Source organism: Hyperolius riggenbachi, chromosome 4 (genome assembly GCF_040937935.1).
Source record: "Hyperolius riggenbachi isolate aHypRig1 chromosome 4, aHypRig1.pri, whole genome shotgun sequence".
NCBI lineage: Eukaryota > Metazoa > Chordata > Amphibia > Anura > Hyperoliidae > Hyperolius > Hyperolius riggenbachi.
In genome coordinates, this window is record NC_090649.1 from 110,359,157 (window position 1) to 110,382,158 (window position 23,002).

The 23,002-nt window shown below is 43.7% G+C and overlaps 1 protein-coding gene across 2 annotated transcripts in view; it reads left to right on the top strand.

Annotated features, from left to right (window-relative positions):
• Positions 1–23,002, top strand: part of NCK1 (NCK adaptor protein 1) — a 167,014-nt gene that overhangs the window by 41,863 nt on the left and 102,149 nt on the right. For both annotated transcript variants that reach the window (XM_068280404.1, XM_068280402.1), the window contains exon 2: positions 11,239–11,338. The gene's annotated coding sequence lies outside the window, so the exon portion shown is untranslated. The remainder of the gene's footprint in view (positions 1–11,238; positions 11,339–23,002) is intronic.

Sequence of the window (23,002 nt, forward strand, 5' to 3'; positions counted from 1 at the left end):
AGTACAGGTTAGCCAGGACTATCCCACTCCTCTGCCTTCACCCTATCCCTGCACTATCCCAATCCTCTGCCATCACGGATCCCTGTACTATCCCATTCCTCTGCCTTCACAGATTCCCAGCATTATCCCAATCCTCTGCCTTCACTAATCACTGCACTATCCATATCCTCTGCTGTCCCTGATCACTGCACTATCCCTAGCCTCTGCCTTCACTCTATCCCTGCACTATTCCAATCCTCTGTTGTCACTGATACCTTCACTACCCCAATCTTCTGCCTTTACCGATCCCCGCACCATTCCATCCCCCTAATCCCCCGTCATCACAGAAAAGGACCGCTGCTCTGTACATGTAGTATGTCCTTATATATTCTGCATGGGTACAGGCAGCCACTTTCCCTCACCCGCAGCGTTTAGGACGGCCAAGCAGATCAGTAGCACCAGGATCAGGAGATGCAGGGAACATCCCCTTGTTATACGCTCCATGTCTATCAAGCATGTGCAAGGCGGAGTCTCCATCCCGACTTGTACTCCACGCGAACCTTTTAGAATTTGATTGGCCGCAATTAGCCTGAGAGGTGGGACCCGCCCCCAGCTACTGTCACAGCTATTTCTTCTCCGGCCGTGGCGCCGAATGAGATTAGACTGTACTAGAGGAGGAGGCTGAGAGCGGAGCAGGCAGTAGCGGCGAAAACCGCCGCTTAGACAAACTGAATATCGTCTTGGCTCTGATTGCGATTTTCAGTTTAAAACCGAAAATCGTTCAGCTCCCCGCCTTCCGATAGCACCACCTACAACCCGCCCAGTCAGCGAGGGGCTGGATAGAAGCTCCATTGCTAGCAATGCCGAGCCGCCGAGGCCCCTCCCTGCCGATAGCACCACCTACAACCCGGCCAGCCAGTGAATGACAGAGGAGTGCTCCTGCAGTGTTCTGCGACGGTTTCCGCTATCGAGCCAGAGCCGTGTGCTGATTGACAGTAATGGAGCACTCTTTCCTGCATTTTAACAACACTGAGGGTTTGGCAGGCGGGCGGGGTTTCAAATCACCCGGGCGGCCCGCCCACCTAATTAGGCCTGGGGAGAACACTGCACTCCAGGACCGCGTCACGCCGATGGGCGTGACCGTGGCGGCAGCTCCAGGACCGCCTAACGCCGATCAGCGTAAGGTCCTGTGGGCGTGTTCTGCAGGAAATTGCGCGCGGCTGATGTGCGCGCATCTCCGCTTGAATGACGGAGCTCTGTTTCATCATCAGCCTCCCAGCGGCGATCAGCGCTAGGCGACTGTTAGACGGCGAAACCACCATCTATTTACTGTGTACAGTGCTGTGATCAACAGCAGCGCTGTACTGGGGATAGCCGAGTGACACAGCTATCCCCCTGGGCAGCAAGAGAGCGATCTTCTTTCATAGGCTGAGACTATGACAGCTGATCGCACTGATTGACTGGCTGTGGGAGGGAGGAAGATTAGAAAAATATTTTTAAACAATTGTTTATTTATTAAAAAAATAAAATAAAACATTTGTATAAAAAAAACCTGGGAGGAGGATCAGACCCCACCAATAGAGCTTTCAGAAAAGGGAGGGGGAATCTCTTGTGTGCGGAGTTGTGTGGCCCTGCAACAAGGCCTTAAAGCTGCAGTGGCCCCATTTGTGAAAAATGGCCTGGTCTTTAGGGGGGTTTAAGCCCATGGTCCTTAAGTGGTTAAAGGAAACCAGAGATGACTATAAAAAAAATTGTACATACTTGGGGCTTCCTCCAGCCTGATCGCTTCCATGGCGCCGTCCTCCACCTCCTCTATCCTCCGCAAGGGGTCCTGGTATCTTGGCCAGTTGGAGGTTACTACGCATGTGCGGCCTGGCCACCCATGCTTGCCCCGCTCCTGTCGCTGGGAGTCTTCAGCGCCTGCGCAGTACTCTCCTGGCCGCGGGAGTGAGACGGGGGAGCGCACACAGCCGCACTGCATGCATCAATTGGCTGAAGGTACCGGGTCCCTTATGGAAGATCGAGGAGGCATAGGATGGCGCCGAAGGAGAGATCAGGCCGGAGGGGGCTGGTGGAAGCCCTAGGTATGTGTTGATATTTTTTTTTTTTTCCTATTCAACTCAGGTACACTTTAAAAGGAAATGCATATGGGAGTTTCCTTATCCCTTTCATTTCAGGTTCCTTTTAAACCCACTATGGATGCTGTCTTGCTGCTTTGACTACAAGCTCTAATTCACTTCTGTCACCTCCTGCATCAAATATATGCGGAATTTGTCCGTTTGTGATGATCTAAAGATAAGCTCGCAAGAGCAGGGATATTACTTATTGGAGACAGTATTGCAGCTCTGAAGCACCATCTTGTTGCGCAAATAAGAAAAATGACACGCCCAATATTTCCAAGACTCACTTCTGTTAGCAGGGGTCTGAACTACTGGTTTGCTCCCAAACTAAGACAGGGACCGTATGCAAATTAACTTGTTCCGCTTAGTTTTCTCCTAGGTGATATATTTTCAAAATTGTCAGTGAAATGCCTTTTAATCCACCAGCAAGCAAAAAAATACTTAAAGAGACTCCGTAACAAAAATTGCATCCTGTTTTTTTATCATCCTACAACTTCCAAAAGCTATTCTAATGTGTTCTGGCTTACTGCAGCACGTTCTACTATCACCATCTCTGTAATAAATCAACTTATCTCTCTCTTGTCAGACTTGTCAGCCTGTGTCTGGAAGGCTGCCAAGTTCTTCAGTGTTGTGGTTCTGTGATGCATCTCCCCCCTCCAGGCCCTCTCTGCACACTGCCTGTGTATTATTTAGAGTAGGGCAGCTTCTCTCTTCTCTCTTATCTTTTACAAGCTGGATACATCCTCCTCTGAGCTGGCTGGGCTTTCACATACTGAGGAATTACATACAGGCAGAGCTGTCTGCACTCTGCAGGAAGAAACAGCCTGACACTTCAGTGGAAGATAGCTTCAGGGGGAAAGAAACTCACAAATGATCTCTTGAGATTCAAAGGGAAGGGTGTATACAGCCTGCTTGTGTATGAATGTATTTTCTATGTGTGGACATACTGTACATCAACCTACTTCCTGTTTTGGTGGCCATTTTGTTTGTTTGTAAACAAATTTTTAAAAACTGTTTTTAACCACTTTTAATGCGGCGAGGAGCGGCGAAATTGTGACAGAGGGTAATAGGAGATGTCCCCTAACGCACTGGTATGTTTACTTTTGTGCGATTTTAACAATACAGATTCTCTTTAATAAATAATTTTGATAGTACTTGATAGTACTTTTTCACCAACTTTTTTTGTTGTTAGTCAGCAAGTTAGTCAGCAAAGTGCTGAAAAGTTATTTTAAATAGAAGATGAAAAATGATCACCTAGAACAGGGGTGTCAAACTCCGTTACAATGTGGGCCGAAAATTGAGCTCAGGGACCAAGTCACAGGTCAACCTCAATGTCTAGTGGCCACCTCTCTCCCTTATAAAGTTACCTGGGGTTTAACAGCCCCCCTCCATCCCCTTTACAGTTCCCTGATGTTTAGTGGTCCTCCCTCCCTTATACAGTTTCCTAGTGTCTAGTGGCCCCCTTTCCTCTCATATACAGTTCCCTGTTATCTAGTGCTTTCCTGGTGATCTAGGGCTTACCCTCCAATATAGCTTCTCTGGTGGTCTACAGTGGGCCAAACATAATGCAAAGTGGGAAAACCACCCGAGGGCCAAATCTGATGCTTCCGACTGAGGGCCAGATTTGGCCCACAGGCCGGTGTTTGACATGTATGACCTAGAACAGGGGTCTGCAACCCGCGGCTCCGGAGCCGCATGCGGCTCTTTTTCACCTTCGCCGCGGCTCCTAGGCGGCTCCAGTGTCAGTGGCTGTGGCGCGCGTGTGACGTGTGCTGTCCCTGGCCGGCAGCCTATCAGAGAGGCCGCCGGACCAGTGCAGTGCAGGGCTTCGGGCGGCCATTTTCCCGTAGCCCTGCAGTGTAATGCAGGCAGGACGTGACGTAGGAAGAGGATCGTGGGAGTTGCGCGCCACAAGGTCGGGACCGGAGGAGATCGTGACAGGAGGTCTTCTGACTAGGTGAGTAAATGGGTTTTTCTTTTCAGATCTGCTGAAGGATTGTGCATATTGGGGTCAGATCTGCTGAAGGATTGTGCATATTGGGGTCAGATCTGCTGAAGGATTGTGCATATTGGGGTCAGATCTGCTGAAGGATTGTGCATATTGGGGTCAGATCTGCTGAAGGATTGTGCATATTGGGGTCAGATCTGCTGAAGGATTGTGCATATGTGGGTCAGATCTGCTGAAGGATTGTGCATATGGGGGTCATATCTGCTGAAGGATTGTGCATATGGGGGTCAGATTTGCTGAAGGATTGTTCATATTGGGGTCAGATCTGCTGAAGGATTGTACATATGTGGGTCAGATCTGCTAACGATTTGTGCATATGGGGGTCATATCTGCTGAAGGATTGTGCATATGGGGGTCATATCTGCTAACAATTTGTGCATATGGGGGTCATATCTGCTAATGATTTGTGCATATGGGGGTCATATCTGCTGAAGGATTGTCCATACGGGGGTCATATCTGCTAACGATTTGTGCATATGGGGGTCATATCTGCTAACGATTTGTGCATATGGGGGTCATATCTGCTAACGATTTGTGCATATGGGGGTCATATCTGCTAACGATTTGTGCATATGGGGATCATATCTGCTGAAGGATTGTGCATATGGGGGTCATATCTGCTAACGATTTGTGCATATGGGGGTCATATCTGCTGAAGGATTGTGCATATGGGGGTCATATCTGCTAACGATTTGTGCATATGGGGGTCATATCTGCTGAAGGATTGTGCATATGGGGGTCATATCTGCTAACGATTTGTTTTATAATGGTTTTGCGGCTCCCAGTTTTTTTTCTCTTTTCGGAAACGGGTCCAAGTGGCTCTTTATGTCTTAAAGGTTGCAGACCCCTGACCTAGAAGAAAATTCAGGAGAAAAATGTAATTGCATATGGGCCAGGGTCTAGTATGATTACTTCACCATAGGATTGCTCCAAAAGATGCGTTGTGGTTTACTTTCAGGGGATGTCTTATTTTTCCATTTTACTTCATATACTTTCTTCCTCACTTTAGGCTCCGGTGGAGTTGTGTGAATGTATAGTTATCGTAATGCTTTATGACATACGGCCTTTAGACGTGAGATATCCTTTTGCAGAGTCTGTATTTGTGAAGTGCAGCGTTTGTGTGCATAGCGGACTGAGATGATCTGTTTCCTGCCGCTAATCACTTCCAGCCTTCATAGAAGTCAGACTGCTTGTTATGATAAATATCCACGTGTCCATGATGAAACCGCACATTTCCAGCCAATATTTTATTACTTTTCCTGCATGGTAGCGTGCAGAGGCCACTTGTGCTTTCTCATTAATCTGTATTGCTAGCCTTGAGTTCCAGAGACCTCATGAGATCTTTTATTGTGAGCTTGCTATTATATAAAAGCGATGTATAATGTAATTATCGTGGGTACACACCATGGAATTTTTACTTCAGATCTTATTTCTGATTGAGAAAATGATTGGATTTGGAAAAAAAATATACTGCATACTGACTGCAAGCGACCAATCTCTGCTCAAGACAGACCTCCTGATTGGAAGCCTAACTAACATGTTCCAAGTTATTGTCCGGGATACTGGCTATTGCTCTTTATGTATGTCTTGAATTCTTTTTTTAGAACGATATCCATCGTAAAAAATTATTTTAAATCTTAGCATTTGGAAAAAAAAATCCACACGTGTGTATTATTATTGATTTATAAAGCGCCAACATATTTCGTGGCACTGTACAAAGCAGGAAAGAAACGTGGGGTACAAAATACAGGCAATGGTTAACACCAATATACAAAATACAGGATTTAGTATGAAATACAGAATTGGGGCAAGAAATGTATGCTGGCTTTCTTCTATGTATGATCAAAGTCTGATCTGACTATCAATCTGAAATGAAAATTGCATGGTGTGTACAAGCCTTTAGATGGAAGAGAAATCTGCTGCTGATGATGATCACCATTCATCTCTACACATATACAACTTTCACAAATACATTGTGTCCAGCAATAACGAAAGATGATCATCCATTCTGGGTCTCAGATTGCCGCACACCACTCACCTGCTTAGCTTTAAAGGAATCTTCAGGCAAATCCGATTTACTTACCTGGGGCTTTCTCCAGCCCCTCGCAGCTGTCTGTCCCTTGCTGACTTCTCCGTTGGCAGCTGCTGCCCCGGGGTCCCCGCACGGTGCAGAGGACAACCTCGAGGTCGTCCTTACTGCGCCGGCACGAAGTGCCGCTGTCAATCAAACCCATGTTGTCTGTGGCGCTGCGCAGGGGCAGAACTACTGATTCAAACTCTCCCTCTGCACCGTGCGGGGACCCCGGGCTGGCGGCTGCAAACGGAGCTGCCAGCGTGGGACAGACAGCTGCGAGGGGCTGGAGAAAGCCCCAGGTTTTGCACAAATTGCAAGAACTGAACACTTCTCACACTGTTGGTATTTTGGGATTTTATAAAGGGATTCTTCAATTTTATCCAAGTTGGCTAATGAGCACACTATTACTTACCATGTGAAGGTAGGGGAAGCTGATGTGCAACAACTGTTCATACAATCCTAAATCTTTTCTTCGAGAAATACTTTCAGCTAGGAGTCACACAAGCTTATAATGCTCTGACAGATGTGCTTAAAACTCCTGACCTGGTTAATGTACACTCAGGCAGGTATCAGATATGCAGGTCCATATAACCAGCCAGCTTTACACACGTTTCTGATGAAAGCAGCTGTGCCAGTGCCTGATACTGTGGAAATATTTCTTCCTTCCATCAGTTCACTGATTATTAATCTCTATTATGAACAAAGGTCATTACACATTTCCATATCGTACATTTCATGTAATGGACTTGGATAGTGCATTTGATTTGGGCTTTTAGTTCCACTTTTAGTAAATGAGCTGCTACAACCAGCTCCAAGATCCAAATATCACATCTCGGTGCTCAGTGTAATTTTCCTTCTTAAAACAAGATATTTACGATAAATGAGCTTTAAAAGGAACCTAAAGCAAGAAGTATATGGAGGCTGCCATATTTACTCCTTTTTAAACAATACCAGTTGCCTGGCAGCCCTACTGATTTATTTGGCTGCAGTAGTGTTTGAATAACACCAGAAACAAGCGTGCAGCTAATCGTGTTAGATCTGACTAAGTTGTCAGAAACGCCTGATCTGCATATGCTTGTTCGGGGTCTATGGCTAAAAGTATAAAGCTTCGTACTCACCGCCGATGGCTCCCTCGATGTCCCCTTGGTGACAGTCGTCCGCTGTGCCTTTTCCCGTCGGCCGGTTAAAGCGTGAGGTAAGGCGACATACGCGGCGCGAGCGAGACTTCCGCGATCACAGTACTTTGCGCAGGGTCATCAGGGATCTCAAGGATCCAATCTGCCATGTTGGTCAGTCGTCATCGGCGCAATGTTCGCGATCCTGCGCCTGTACCCACCTTGCGACGTTTTTTGAAAATCGCCGGCCGACGGGAAAATAGTCAGGAAAATCACCAGGTGGGTATCGAGCTCAGTTCAGGTGTCCTTTACGGGCTCAGCCACACTATAAGCGCTTTTCTGAGCGCCTTGTTTCTGAGCGCCTTGTTTCTGAGCGCTTTTTAAAAATCACTCCCAATCACTTATTAAAATCGTGGTAAAAATTGCGATTGCGCGAGCTCATACGTGAAGAATCGCGGTGATTTTCATTCACAAGCACTCAGAAAAGCGCTTATGGTGTGGCTGAGCCCCAAGTGAGCAACTGTGGTTTCCCTTAATGCATCACTCCTGAATATGCAAATTATCTCTAATTCCCCTGAAGCCAGGCTTGCATCCAGTAGCCCCCTATGAGTTCGGATCTCTTGGGAACTCATCAGGAAGGATCAGGCGCTGCTGTACATACACTAGAGTCTTGGTAGTGACAGCTCCAACAGGCTGCCTCATCTGGGAATCATGAGATCTGAGCCGGAAGTAATCATTGAGCTCATGGAGTCTATAAAAATGTGCTGACAAGCGCCTAATAAATTGTAATTGTGTAATGTGTATACTCAAATATAATTTGATTTGAATATTAACTCTGCTGCTATTTTTACCTGAGAGAATAACATTGTGTCACGTGGTATAAAGAATAACATCCCGGAATGTTTGTAGCGCTTTTGGAAATATAGAAATAAAGCCCTAGCTACAGCCTTTATACCCAACCAAGTATTACCCGGGCAGGAAGTAGTGCAGATGATTCATGTTAGCAGTGATGACTGTATGTGTTGTGCTCACAATCAATAGAGGAAAATGTATTTTGGGTACTGTAGTTAACAGTTCCTACATAAATATATCATTTAGAAGGTGTCAGTTTAAGGAGCTGTTAATGAGTCAGAGGTTTTATATACTGACCCCACAGCCTTGTTAATGAACACTGGAGAAGCTAGTTGATCCAGAAAACCTGACCTGAATTTATCAAAAATACTTTTTAAGTTGCTAAAGTCTGTGACTGAGAGATATTAAAGCACACTTGACCAGAGGTGTATCTGGGGAAAACCATGCCTATGGCTAACACTGAACCTGTGCCGGGGCACCATCTAAAAAATGTAAGGTCAAGTTTCAGTTGAATTGGTTGTAATCGAGTTCAAGTGAAGCAAGGCCTGTAAGAATGAAGTATGGCAATAGGTCAGCCTATACGTGTCCCAAAATAAAAAATTAGGCAGCTTGTCCCCCCAAATAATGTAACCAGGCAGCAGAATCCCCCAGTGTAAAATCTATATGGAGAATGCAAAGCATGCAACAGAGCAGCACCCCCAGTACAAGGAGGTACCCCTAGCGCATGCCTTGCCTGCACCCTTGTAGATACGTCTCTGAACTTGACCTGATGCAAAGCTACCAAAGCTGCTTTATCCACATACCTCTCTGTGTTGTCCATTTCCGTTTTCACCCCTCCCCAGCCTCTGTAATCACTCCTTGAAAAATCTGACTTTTGACGTAATTGTTTTTTTTTTTTTGTTTTTTTTGTTTTTTTTTATATAGACCGGAAGAGGCAGGCTTGCTTCAGTGTTGCCTCCTATCACCCATTCCCTCCTCATTCACTTTCATTCACTTTCATTAAAGTGACCCCAAGTTGAAAATAAACTAACAAACAATTGGATCTGTCCTCCTACTCCTAAAGCCCCATCTACATGATACGATTCTTTGTACGATTCGATTACGATTCTATTTACGATCCGATTAAATCCGACATGTTTGGTCGGGATTCGATTCAATTCGATTTGCCATTGTTTTGCAATGGCGAATTGAATCGAATCCTGATCGGACATGTCGGATTTATTCGGACCGTAAATAGAATCGTAATCGAATCGTACAAAGAATCGTATTGTGTAGATTGGGCTTAAAAACAACTTCTTTAGACATCCCATGGTTCTATTTTATATTTAAACATTTGCAAAGTAGAGTGAATGTTTTATTGTCTGCCCAATGGCAGTCTGTGTCCCAAAGTTAAAATTCACTAACTATTGACCTTTTCCTATTTCTCCCCTGCATTCTGAAGTTGTGTTCTGCCAGGAAAATGTTTATTGCTGTAATTTGCTTATCAGTGAGGTTTAATCTATTACTGACAAGGCGCTGGTAAGAGAGAAGCTGTCCCTTCCATGCCTGCAAATTAACTCTTTCAGGTGGCAAAATAAAAAAAAAACATAAACAGCCTGGTTATGAACATGGATTGCACTGTACATACACGTTTTTATCTCATCATGCCACATGTCGCCTTAATTGCACTTTAAGGATATGGGTGTAATTCAGCCTCTGTTCTTAGCTTAGGTAGCTTTGCATTGGCTCAGGTATCCTTTAAGATATTGGCTGTGGTAAGCACATTAGATTGTTAGCTCTTTTGCTTCTCCGATACCTGAATTATTCAGTGTATAATGTAAAGCTCTGCAGACTATGTTAGTGCTTTGCAAATACATGAAGAAGAATAGTGGTCATTTGCAGTTCACATATGCAATAGATCCAGGTTGCATCATGCAGCTGCAGTCTGTCATGAGTCCACTAACCTTTTAACATTCCTCACTATTATTGGTTGATCACCTGTTCCCCAGCTCTGGAAAGCCTTGGGGTCCTTTCACACCGTGCAGGTTATGTTGCAATCTGATCACATCGCTGCCCAAAAAAATGCTGTGCTCAATATACCGGTGAAGCATACAATACAAAGAAAGTATGCTTCAATGCCACTAATCGCATGAGTTACTCTGTTAACTTAAAGCATTGCTGTGTTACTTTGGTGGAACCGGATGTGAAAGCCCCATAGAAATACTATTGCATTGTGTTCTGGTCAGGGCTGTGGAGTCGGGAAAAAAATCTTCCGACTCCGGGTACCAAAAGTGGCCCCGACTCCCAATCCTTAATCTAATACTTAACGGCTGTGGATTTTGTACAAAAATCATCCGACTCCTCAGTTTATGAAATCAACGACCCAGACTCCGACTCCAGGTGCCCAAAATTGCCTCGACTCCGACTCCACAGCCCTGGTTGTGATGCAACGATATTGTCAGTTGAGATGCAGCGGACTTGGTGTGAAACTGGTCTTGACCATGCTGGCCCAGATTTGAGTTGCTCACATGGAATGATTGTACACAGATCAGATGATCTGTTCTTTCTCTGTGTACATTCTTAATGTGGGAGATTTAGAAGTTATTTATAGGCCAATGATAAGTTTTATGACCTTAAAGGAATCTTTTATTGAGATGAATACAGCGTCTATAATTCAAGTCTAGGCTCATGTCACACGACCTGCTCTGCTGCATTGACTACTGGTTAGATGTGATTATTCATAAGTATTAGGAGGCACTGTCTCCTGACATGGACAAATTCATCTGCATGGGCTGTAATCGCTTTCTTTACCGTCATTAGGACACTTTTTTTTTTTTCTTCTATTTTTTACTAGACTATCATTTCTTGACCCAATATTTAACGCTCGTTTCCAGTGGCGCTTGTAGAGGATTTCTTTGGTTTAGTCGGCCTGCAGTTCAGGACCTCCTATCTAGCAAGCTGACCACCAATCGTTTAGGATGTTGTCACTCTGTGAAATTTACAGATCTGCTGTCTGTGTTTAGCTTCGGTCAGTAAATCTTTTATCAGTTGATGAGTTTTTGAAAGTTTTAACTGGCTCACTAATTTCTTTGCTTCTGTTATCTCTTGTAGGTTTGGATTCCTAAGTCATCCTTTTGAGCCTCTGCATTATGGATTTGTGGCAAGTCTAAATGTTCCTTTTGGATTTTTTCCAAATTCTTACCATTTAAAGGTATGTAATGTATTACTTTGGTGTGAAGTTTGTTTGAGTAATAATTGGCTAGCACGTGCATCACAAATACAGTTCTCTCTAAGCACCACCCAGTGAAGGCTACACTGGATAAAAATTTGGGACATTTATGTGCATGAGGGAACACATGAGAGAGACTTGTAAAACTTGATCTTAAAGGAGAATAATATGGAGGCTGCCATATTTTTCCTTTTAAACAATACCAGTTACCTGGCAGCCCTGCTGATTTATTTGGCTGCAGTAGTGCCTGAATAACACCAGAAACAAGCATGCAGATAATATTTTCAGATCTGACAATGTCAGAAACGCCAAATCTGCTGCATGCTTGCTCAGGGTCTATGGCTACAAGTATAGAGGCAGAGGATTGGCAGGACTGCCAGGCAACTGGTATTGCTTAAAATGAAATCTCTCTCTCTCTCTCTCTCTCTCTCTCTCTCTCTCTCTCTCTCTCTCTCTCTCTCTCTCTCTCTTCTCTCTCTCTCTCTCTCTCTCTCTCTCTCTCTCTCTCTCTCTCTCTCTCTCTCTCTCTCTCTCTCTCTCTCTCTCTCCTCTCTCTCTCTCTCTCTCTCTCTCTCTCTCTCTCTCTCTCTCTCTCTCTCTCTCTCTCTCTCTCTATTCTATTGCTATCTTTGCCACTTTGCTTCTCTTTGCAGAAAATACACTGAATAAAGACCAGCATGAATGAACAAATGGCTGCTACACTGCCGATTTATAGCTTTTTTGCAATCACTTACTGTTTTGAAAACAAACAAGCTGGTGTACTGATCCTCCCATCAGTACCTCTGCATAATGTAAAGTCTGGGGCATGCTGTGGGAATACTCTCCCGGTGAGGCGTGTCAGTCAGAACCTGAGCATGATGGGATTTCCCTACCCGTAACAGCTAGACAGAAATGTACACCGAAGTCACTTTTTAATGGAATCCTTCTGGCAAACACACTTAAGGTGAACCTGAAGGACTTTCTCACACTGTGGGCCTGTTTCCACTACATGCAGATTCTGCATGCAGAAAACTGACTCCAATGAATGCCTATGGGAAATCTGCATCAGAAAAATTGCGTTCAGTGGAAACAGGCCCATAGGCATTCATTGTAGTCAGTTTTCTGCATGCAGAATCTGCGTGTAGTGGAAACAGGCCCTAAAGGTGTTTTTGGCCTTTTTTCAAGCACAGGCGATTTTTAAAATTGCCCCCAAAACGCTTGTGCAATGAATCTCTATGAGAAGGTTCATATCAGCGTGGTTCGTGCGCTGTGCGTTCAGCAAAGCGGTGCCTGGACCATTTCTGGGGCGATTTTACTATAATGGGAGGTATCGGAAGAGCGCTAAACGTTCACAAAACTGTTTTGTGGGGTGTTTGCGTTTTAAACGGGTGTAGCAATAGGGGTTGCAGAGGTTGAAAACGCATCAGGGCCCTTGGGCCAGAGGGGCCACTGAAGGGCCCTTCCTCAACTGCAGTATTAGCTCCCTATACTATTGAATAGTAGTAATCATTAGAGACTCTGAAGCGAATAAAATTTGCCATTTTTACCTTGTATTTCGCTTCAGAAGTCTCAGCAGAGGTAAACCGCCGCATCCCCGCCGCAAAACGAGGGGTTTAAGTATGTGGTAACTCTAAATCCTAACGGCAGAAAAAGTTTTGAATGTAGGATTAGCATCTTTATCACTTAAAGTGGACCCAAACTAAAAATACAAGATTTCAGAAATCTATTTTCTAAATTTTAATAAATAGCAGCCTTTTTTTCATATATTTTACATTTATTGGAGGAACCCCTCCCTTCCTTTCATATTGCCGGCAAATAATCCGGCAAACTGGTGGAGTAGATGGTGTCCAGCAAAGGAGGAATTGCTAATGGCTGCCCCCAGTATAAACATAGTTATGAAAAGAGGTGGATGAAAAGCATGCACTGAAATGCTCATAGGCTTGAAGGAGTGTTTATTTATCTCTGTATGTGTCAGAGTGGTGCAACTAAATATTTTGAATTAAAAAAATGTTTGTTTTGGGTCCGCTTTAATACACTCAGACCAGTTGCTGTGGAAGTTTGATTTTTTTATGGTGACAATCCCGCTTTAAAGGACATCAGAAGAGAGGGGGAAATGGAGGTGGCAATGTATATTTCCTTTTAAACAATTCAAATTGCCTGGCTATTCTGCTGATCCTCTGCCTTTAATAGTTTCAGCCATAGACCCACGATCAAGCTTGCAGCCTATCAGGTGTTTCTGACATTATCAGATCTGACAATATCAGCTGCATGCTTGTTTCTTGTGTTACGCAGACCCTACTGCAGCCAAATAGATCAGCAGGGCTGCCAGGCAACTGGTAGTGTTTATCAGGAAATAAATATGGCAGCCTCCATATTCTTCTCACTTCAGTTGTCCTATACTGGAAGAGAGGCTACAACTCTTACTACTTAAGGTGGCCACTAATGATCCAATCTTTTTCATCCAATCTTACCACTTCTATGTAATATAAGGTAAGTGCCTGAAGTATCCATTCAGTATGTTCACTCAATTTACCCTTATACTACAGAGATTTGGTAAGATTGGATGAAAAAGATTGGATCATTAGTGGCCACCATTAGAAACTTTCGAGTAATGACTAAACATATTGTGACACACTTTGATGATGTGTATGTTCATGGAGTTTGCTTGCTTATTTGTTTTTTATTTTATATACGGCCTCCCATTTATATATTGATTTAAAGCTGCGTCGTTTGGCTGAGGTACAGGCAGAGTAATGATGATGTAATTGCTGTTTGAGCAACAGCAGGAGGGGAATGTAAGAGCAATACTAGAGTGAAGAAGGCATTTCCTGTTAACCAGAAATAAGACTTGTGTAAGCCCTATCGCTGCCTTGGGAACCCTCCATCTAAAAGTATAGATTTCAGAAGGCAGCAGAATGTGTTCACTTCTTTTCTTGTCTGTTTTATATTAGCTTTGAGCATTGAACTGCAGGTGCATGATGAAGCATTTGTGAAACCAGCCTGTATCTTATTTACACCTGCATTCTGGATGTGTCTTGCGGCTGCAGAGTGGGAAGCCCTGTGGTTAGGCCCTCATATTTCATACTGTTACCAGCATAAAAGCTGTGAAGTTCTCAAAGCTACTCTAACAGTCTTTTGAATTCTGTTTTTAGTATGTTATGTTGAGGGAACGGCATATAATACAGTTAACTGTCTCTGACGTGCTCCCTGTGTTGTTTAAAGTTCAACAAATGTAGTCCTAACAAAATCTAATGACCCGCTTATATAGCTACTTGTGAGTTATTTTCTGCAAGTTTAGACTTTTACTCATAGGCTTGAATGAATACAGATGTGCACTTAGGCCTGGTGCACACCAGAGGAGTTTTTCTGAGCGTTTTGAGTTTTTAAATCTGCTGCTAATGTTATCCTATGTGTCTGTGCACACTGGAGCAATGAGGTTTTGTAAAAAAAAAAACCATAGCATTACATTGGGAAGAGCTTTTAGAGGTTTCAAAAGCTCTTCCCAATGTAATGCTATGTTTTTTTTTTGTTTGTTTTTTTACAAAACCTCATTGCTCCAGTGTGCACAGACACATAGGATAACATTAGCAGCAGATTTAAAAACTCAAAACGCTCAGAAAAACTCCTCTGGTGTGCACCAGGCCTTAGGACTGTTTTTTTGATGTCTGTAGTCTAGAGATGATAGAACAGCCACCAGGGGGAGCAGTTGAATTAGTGTACATGCTGTTGTCCATTCCAGCTGGCTACAGAGCATTTCAAAGTATCCTGATTATAGAATAGAAGAAAGAATAGAAAATCTTTGTCATTGTAACAACCGAAATTGTACAACGAAATTCTTAAGTGCAATTTTCCAGCAAAAGCAAAGACAGCATAACATTCCATTCTTACATACATTACATTGCACACACCCCTTATCAACATGGCCACTTAGCAGCATTTAACATAGAAATGGCTGAAGGATAAAAACTGTTCTTTAGTATATTTGTCTCAGTTTTTATAAGTCTAAAACGTTTTCCAGAAGGCAGATGTTCAAATAACACATGTCCTGGATGTGAGGCGTCGCTTAAAATTTTCTTAATATTCCGGAAACAATAAGACATATATAATTCTTCTAATGGAAGGAGAGGACAGCCCACTATCCTCTGGGCAACCTTAATTACCCTATGAAGCTGCTTTTTCTGTGCTACTGTGCAGCTTGAAAACCACGCACAGAGACAGTAGACTAGGACACTCTCCACTGTACTGCGGTAACACAGCGCACAGAGACAGTAGACTAGGACACTCTCCACTGTACTGCGGTAACACAGCGCACAGAGACAGTAGACTAGGACACTCTCCACTGTACTGCGGTAACACAGCGCACAGAGACAGTAGACTAGGACATTCTCCACTGTACTGCGGTAAAAAGACACCAACAATTTCTCAGGAATATTATTCTTCCTAAGCACCCTCAAAAAATATAGCCTCTTCTGTGCCTTTTTCACTACTTCAGCAATATGTGACCCCCCCAAGTCAGGTCCTCTTTAATAGTAACTCCTAAAAACCGAAAGTCTGTGACCCTTTCTACAATATTTCCATTTATTATAAGTGGCTGAATGTCATCTGCCTTCTTCCTAAAATCCACTATAAGCTCCTTAGTTTTAGCTACATTTAGGAGCAGATTATTGTCTCTACACCACATTTCCAGCCTTTCTTTCTATCCCTATAGGCAGACTCATCCCCCCCTGATATGAGCCCCACCACTGTAGTGTCATCAGCAAACTTAACGATGGTGTTACTATGGTGGGCAGGAAACAATCATGAGTGTAGAGGGTATAGAGCAGGGGGCTCAGCACACAGCCCTGAGGAGAGCCAGTGCTGAGACTGATAGATGAGGAAACATTTGTACCCACTCTAACCCTCTGAGAACGATCGCTCAAAAAGTTCTTAATCCAGAGGCAAGTTGATAATGGAAGCCCTATGTCTGACAATTTGGTCACCAGTCTATGGGGTATAATAGTATTAAAAGCAGAACTAAAATCAATAAAAAGCAATCGTGCATAACTCCCTCGCTGCTCTAAATGGGACAGTACAACATGGAGGACAGTAGCCACCGCATCCTCTGTGGACCTATTTGATCTATAGGCAAACTGATGTTGATCAAACATGGGAGGAATAAAAGACAATATATAGTTCCTGATGAGCTTCTCAAAACACTTCATAATCACAGGTGTCAATGCGACTGGCCTGTAATCATTAAGGCTAGAGTCTGAGACACTTGTAGTACCTCATGGATTTCTAAATGGCACTTGCAGTCAATTTTTTTTATGTTACAGCTGTGCATGCAATTGTTAGTTAATATTTTATGAATTTGTTGTGTATTGGTGTATACCATTGTCTGTATTGTGTATATACACACACACACTCACACACACCACACACACACACTCACACACACTCACACACACACACACACACTCACACACACCACACACACACCACACACACCACACACTCACACTCACACTCACACTCTCACACACACTCTCACACACCACACACACTCTCACACACACACTCTCACACACACACACACACTCACACACACACTCTCACACACACACTCTCACACACTGTACCCCATGTTTGTGTCTTACTTTGTATTGCCACAGAGTATGTTGGTGCTTTATAAACCTATAATAATATTAATAAATATCTGTCAAGGATTTAACTGGATTTGAAGTGAACATCAGCAAACCTTTTATTTGGTTTGGATTACATGGGGAAGGGTTCATAAAAATGTCTGACCTGGTCAGCTCCTTGTGTCTATTTATATCTCTGGCTTCACTAATCATCTCTCACTTGGTCCATGTGTTCCTGGAGCTTGATGTTTTACTTTGTCTACCATCATAAGTCATCCCACCAGGTCTTTTTCAAGAACTCAGGAATTTTCTCCAGGTCATGTGACTCTGATTAAAGGACGTTTTACCACTTGTATTAAGGCAGAGATCTGATCAGTTCCTCCACCTATTGAAGGCAGAGGTTTTTTAGCAGTACTGGTTCCGCCTCCAGAGGGTATCCTCGGGCTGCTTCCTCCAGGATTCAGGAATGTCTACCGCATATACTCGAATACAAGTCAACCTCCTGTATAAGTCGACTGCAATATTGAACCCTCTTAAGCTGGAATTTTTTTTATTGATTCAAGTATAAGTCTACCCAGCAAAGTTAATGGCTGCAACTGGTGCTCAGGAGGGGTTAATGACTGCACTGCATACAGTATTGCAGCCATGAAGCCCTCCTGCCCCTTAAGTGCAGCCAATACCAGGCCCCCGAGTGCTGCAATTATTCACTCCCCCTTTATGCAGCCCAGTAATTCCCTCCTGCCCCTTTCTTTGTAAATTGCTGTGGCCAGGACTTGCAGACCTGTGTTTTCTTGGCATTTCCTTTCCTCAAACGATCACTTACCACAGGGTAAATTGCTGCAAATGGGAATGTCCCTATTAGTACACACATTACTCAGTGTACCCTGTGTTGCCCGTGACTCTTGTATAAGACAACCCCTATACTTTTATGAAGCGAATCAGACCTAAATTTCTAGACTAATACTCGAGTATATACAGTAGTTAGAGTGAAAATTAAAGCACATAGGATGTTATTTCCATTTATGCATAGATATGAGGGCTAGACTCAGAACTGCAATAAGGCCAGTCTCAGTCTGTGTCTGCGCTAGTGATGGATACAAACACAATCTACATATATGTTAAAGGACAACTGAAGTGAGCGGGAGATGAAGGCGACTATATGTTTGTTTTTTTTCCCCCTTTTTGTTTTTCCCCCTCCCCCCCCCCTTATAAGTGATACCAGTTGCCTGGCAGTCTTGCTGATTCTCTGCCTAATAATTACTATTAGCCACAGACCCTGAACAAGCATGCAGTAGATCAGGTGTTTCTGACATTGACAGATCGGACAAGTTTAGCTGCATGCTTGTTTCTGGTGTGATTCAGACACTGCTGCAGCAGGCCTGCCAGGCAACTGGTATTGTTTAAAAGGAAATAAATGTGGCAGCTTCCGTATTCTTCACACTACAGTTGTCCTTTAAGCTCCTTCAGAATGGGGCACACATCTATCGGGAGAAAACTAGAGAGCAAGGCAGGGAACACACTTGACTGTTTTCGTACGCGTTTTCTGCACACAAAAAAACTAACATTTTGCACATTTTGGCAATTTTCTGTATCAATTACATTAGCTGCTGTGCAAAAATGCACACTTTTTTGCCTAGAAACACACTTAGTGTGCAGAAAAATGTATGTAGAAAACTGAAAGACAAGTTTGTTCCCTGCCTAAACCCACCCAAAGGTATGTAAACACGTAATGTCAGCTGGTAACCACCGCTTCAACCGACAATTGTTCTGTGTGTACAGCGGCGACTGATCGATCCTGCTTTGGGGGTCATTAACCAGCTGGGCGGTATGGACGAGCTCAGCTCGTCCATCACCGCCGGAGGCTGCCGCTCAGGCCCTGCTGGGCCGATTTTCATGAAATAAAGAGCAGCACACGCAGCCGGCACTTTGCCAGCCGCGTGTGCTGCCCGATCGCCGCCGCTCTGCGGCGATCCGCCGCGAGCAGCGGCGAAAGAGGGTCCCCCCAGCCGCCTGAGCCCAGCGTAGCCGGAACAAAAAGTTCCGGCCAGGGCTAAGGGCTGGATCGGAGGCGGCAGACGTCAGGACGTCGGCTGATGTCCATGACGTCACTCCGCTCGTCGCTATGGCGACGATCTAAGCAAAACAAGGAAGGCCGCTCATTGCGGCCTTCCTTGTTTATTCTGGGCGCCGGAGGCGATCGGAAGAACGCCTCCGGAGCGCCCTCTAGTGGGCTTTCATGCAGCCAACTTTCAGTTGGCTGCATGAAATAGTTTTTTTTTTATTTAAAAAAAAACCCTCCCGCAGCCACCCTGGCGATTTAATCAGAACGCCAGGGTGGTTAAAGTGTACCTGAGATGGGGGATAGAAAAAATGTAAACACACCTGGGGTTTCCTCCAGCCCCCTCCGACCTGATCGCTCTCATGCCGCCATCCTCCGCCTTCTGAATCCTCAGTACTGGTCCCAGAAGTTCGGCCAGTCGGCGCATGCGCAGTGCAGCTGTGCGCGCTCCCCCATCCTGCTCCCGTGGCTGGAAGTGTTCTGCGCCTGCTCAGAACGCTCCCAGCCGAGAGAAGGCGGAGGACGGCAGCGTCGGAGCGATCAGGCCGGAGGGGGCTGGAGGAAGCCCCAGGTATGTATAAAATTCTTCTATCTCCCCCCGTCTCAGGTTCCCTTTAAAGGATACCACAACTGACATGTGGCATAATGAGATAGACATGGGTATGTACAGTGCCTAGCACACAAATAACTATGCTGTGTTCCTTTTTTTCTTTCTCTGCCTGAAAGAGGTAAATATCAGGTATGTAAGTGGCTGACTCAGTCCTGACTCAGACAGGAAGTGACTACAGTTTTTTTTTTTTTTTTTTTTTTTTTCCCCCAAACTCAGCTGATAGGAGATCCACATGTGAACATATGACACCACCGAAGCCATGATATGTGGGTCTCAGGGTTGCATCATAGATTGATTTAGTATTGTTATTAGAACAAAGCACACATATATGTATCTAAAATATATATATATATATATATATATATATATATATATATATATATATATATATATATATATATATATATATATATATATATATATATATATATATATATATATATATATATATATACTCTCCCCGCTTCAACAGTGTAGTGACACTTTCCAATCCTATCCCAGTAAATGCACCATATCATTAAATGGTTAATTAACATTTAAACGGCCTCCTATTTATGGGCACACCATCCCGCGAGAGCCCCCCCAAGCCAGAGCAACCCCAAGGAGCACCGTCCAATGCAGAGCTGCGGAGAATGCACATGATAAAAATGATTGGGAACTCTGGCAAAATTGCTAGGTTGTGTATATTAATAAATTGACAATCTAACACACACACCATACAATCTTTAGAAAGATTGAAGAAAAATATCTGGCATTCCGGATCGATAAAAAGCTAAGAAAACGGGAAATCCGATCAGATTTTTCAGTCGAATGAAGAAATAAAAAAAAATAAACTTTCAATTTTTTTTCCGGGTGATCCGATCGTTTTTATCGAATTACTGTAAAATCGTATCATTTTATAGTATCGTGTGTGGCCACCTTCAGGAGGAAGTGGGCAGGGTGGCCCTGTGCTGAGTAGTGAGAGCACCTCCTTATATGTGCATTGATCCTTTGCCACATGACTGACTTTTCTAAGGGCTCGTTCACCCCTAGGGCCTTTTTGCTAATTTTTCCAGCACCGTCTATTTTAAAAATCTTCCTAAAAACGCTTGTGCAATGAATCCCTATGGGATAATTCATATCCGCTCGATTCGTCGGCTTTCCGCTCAGCAAAGCTCTGCATGTACCATTTTAGGGTGATTTTGCTACAATGGCAGGTATAGGAAAAACGCAAAACGTTGACAAAATCGCTTTGTGCAGCAATTGCGTTCGTGCTTTTAGGAATAAATACATTAAGTAGGATTTAAAGAGAATCTGAAGCCAGATTAAAAATGGCTTTTTACCTTATATTCAGCAGGGGCATGTTAGCCCCTGCTAAACCGCCGCTATCCTGCGGCATAACGAGGGGTCTTTATCCCCCAAATCCCCTCCGTGGTGCCCAGGGAGCGCTTCCGTGTGAGGCAGGGCTATGAGCTGCAGCCCTGCCTCACAGGCGTATGTCAGCGGCAAATCTCCGCCTCTCCCCCGCCCCTCTCAGTCTTCCTTCACTGAGAGAAGCAGGGGAGAGGCGGAGATCCGCCGCTGACAGACGCGTGTGAAGCAGGACTGCAGCTCATAGCCCTGCCTCACACGGAAGCGCACAGGGGCAGCAAAATCCACGACCTAGAAAGTCGTGGATTTTGCAGGGGTGATTTGGGGGGTAAAGACCCCTCGTTATGCCGTGGGATAGTGGCGGTTTAGTAGGGGCAAACATGCCCCTGCTGAATATAAGCTAAAAGACATTTTAAATCTGGCTTTAGATTCTCTTTAAGAAGTTTATTATCATGCAGAACCATCCCCCTGCTGGTTAGAACGGTTTTTGAAGAAAAAACTGTCAGTAATGCTTTGATAAATCAGGCCCATTGTATTTTCCGGGTCAAATAGTTCACTTCCTGACTTGCGTCAAAAAGTAAAAAAAACAAATCGCTCTGCAAATGCTCTTTGAAAATGCTGTACACAAAATCGTAGCGCGCAAGTAAGCGCCGGGAGGGGGGATAAAATCGCTCACAAAATCGCAAAACGCTGGCTATTTTTTTTTTTTTTTTTTTTTTTTTTTTTTTTTAATTTTAGATGTGAACAAAGAGGACTTTGTGGCACAGCTGCATCAAAGATGAATTTGTGTGACCAGCATACTCCTACCCTTACTTACCTTTACAAGCCATGAAAAATATGAGTGGTGAACAAGCACTTTTCAAATGTTATGTTATGTTATTTTCCAATACTGTAATTCTTCTAAATTCTGGTTAATCTTGATCTTAAGATGAAGTTCCTGATTCTGAAATGTCAACTTGAAATAATTTATTTCCTGAGGGAAAAAAAGCCTATTCTGCTCTCAAGTTTTAGACATTGGAATACTGTGCAACCCTTTATTCATTTTCAGATTAGGCTTGTGAATGAATTTGCAGTAAGTGGATTGGTTATACATTCCATGGATTGTTTGGGGAAAAGTTGTTTCCCTTTTTAAAACATTATTGTGATGTAATTATTTGCCTGATACTTGAAGGGCAATGGCATTCATACTGTCCAGAAGCCTGAACTCCTGCCATCTACTGGCCACAAAGCAGATGTACAACCCAGTCACTGCAAGCTCATGTTCATGTGTCAAGTGTGTGCGCTAATGTACCCATACCTTGGGATTTGACTAAATAGCTGAGCACCAAATCAATGCAAATTAGATGCTACCAATCAACATCTTAGAACTATTAGCATGTTGGTCAATTAGCAGTTGATTTTAATTGAAGGATCCAAGTTCAATAGAAAAACAGGATGATGAGCGTGAAGTGCAATAGCTAATATATAGATAATGAGCTGTAATCCAGAGCACTTCTGTGTTTGTTCCAAGATACTAAGAGGCAAATGTACATAGCTGAGACACTGATCACTCCACCTGTGCATGTGTGCTCATCTGCAAAGCATATGCTTAATTGAACATGATGGTGGGGTTTGGGAACGTACAGTAGACCACCCCTGACAACATACACATCCCATTTGTTTCCCTTTTTTATGGCAGATGCAAAGCTACACTAATGTATGGTGAGATACTTCTAGGGCATTTTGTCGATAGATAGATAGATAGATAGATAGATAATTTATTCATTTTCTTTTAAACAATACCAGTTGCCTGGCAGCCTTGCTCAATTATTTGGCTGCAGTAGTCTGAATCACACCTAGAGCAATCATGCAGAATCAAAAAAATTATTTACAGCATATTCTATACAACCAGCATTTTTTTTTTTTTACTAGAACAGCATTCAAAGCGCTACACACAGGACTTGAACGTTCAGTGCAGAGAAATCTGGAGGCATCCCAAGTGGAGATAATGTTATCTTGTGTTTACTTAATTGTATCAAGTGAGGATT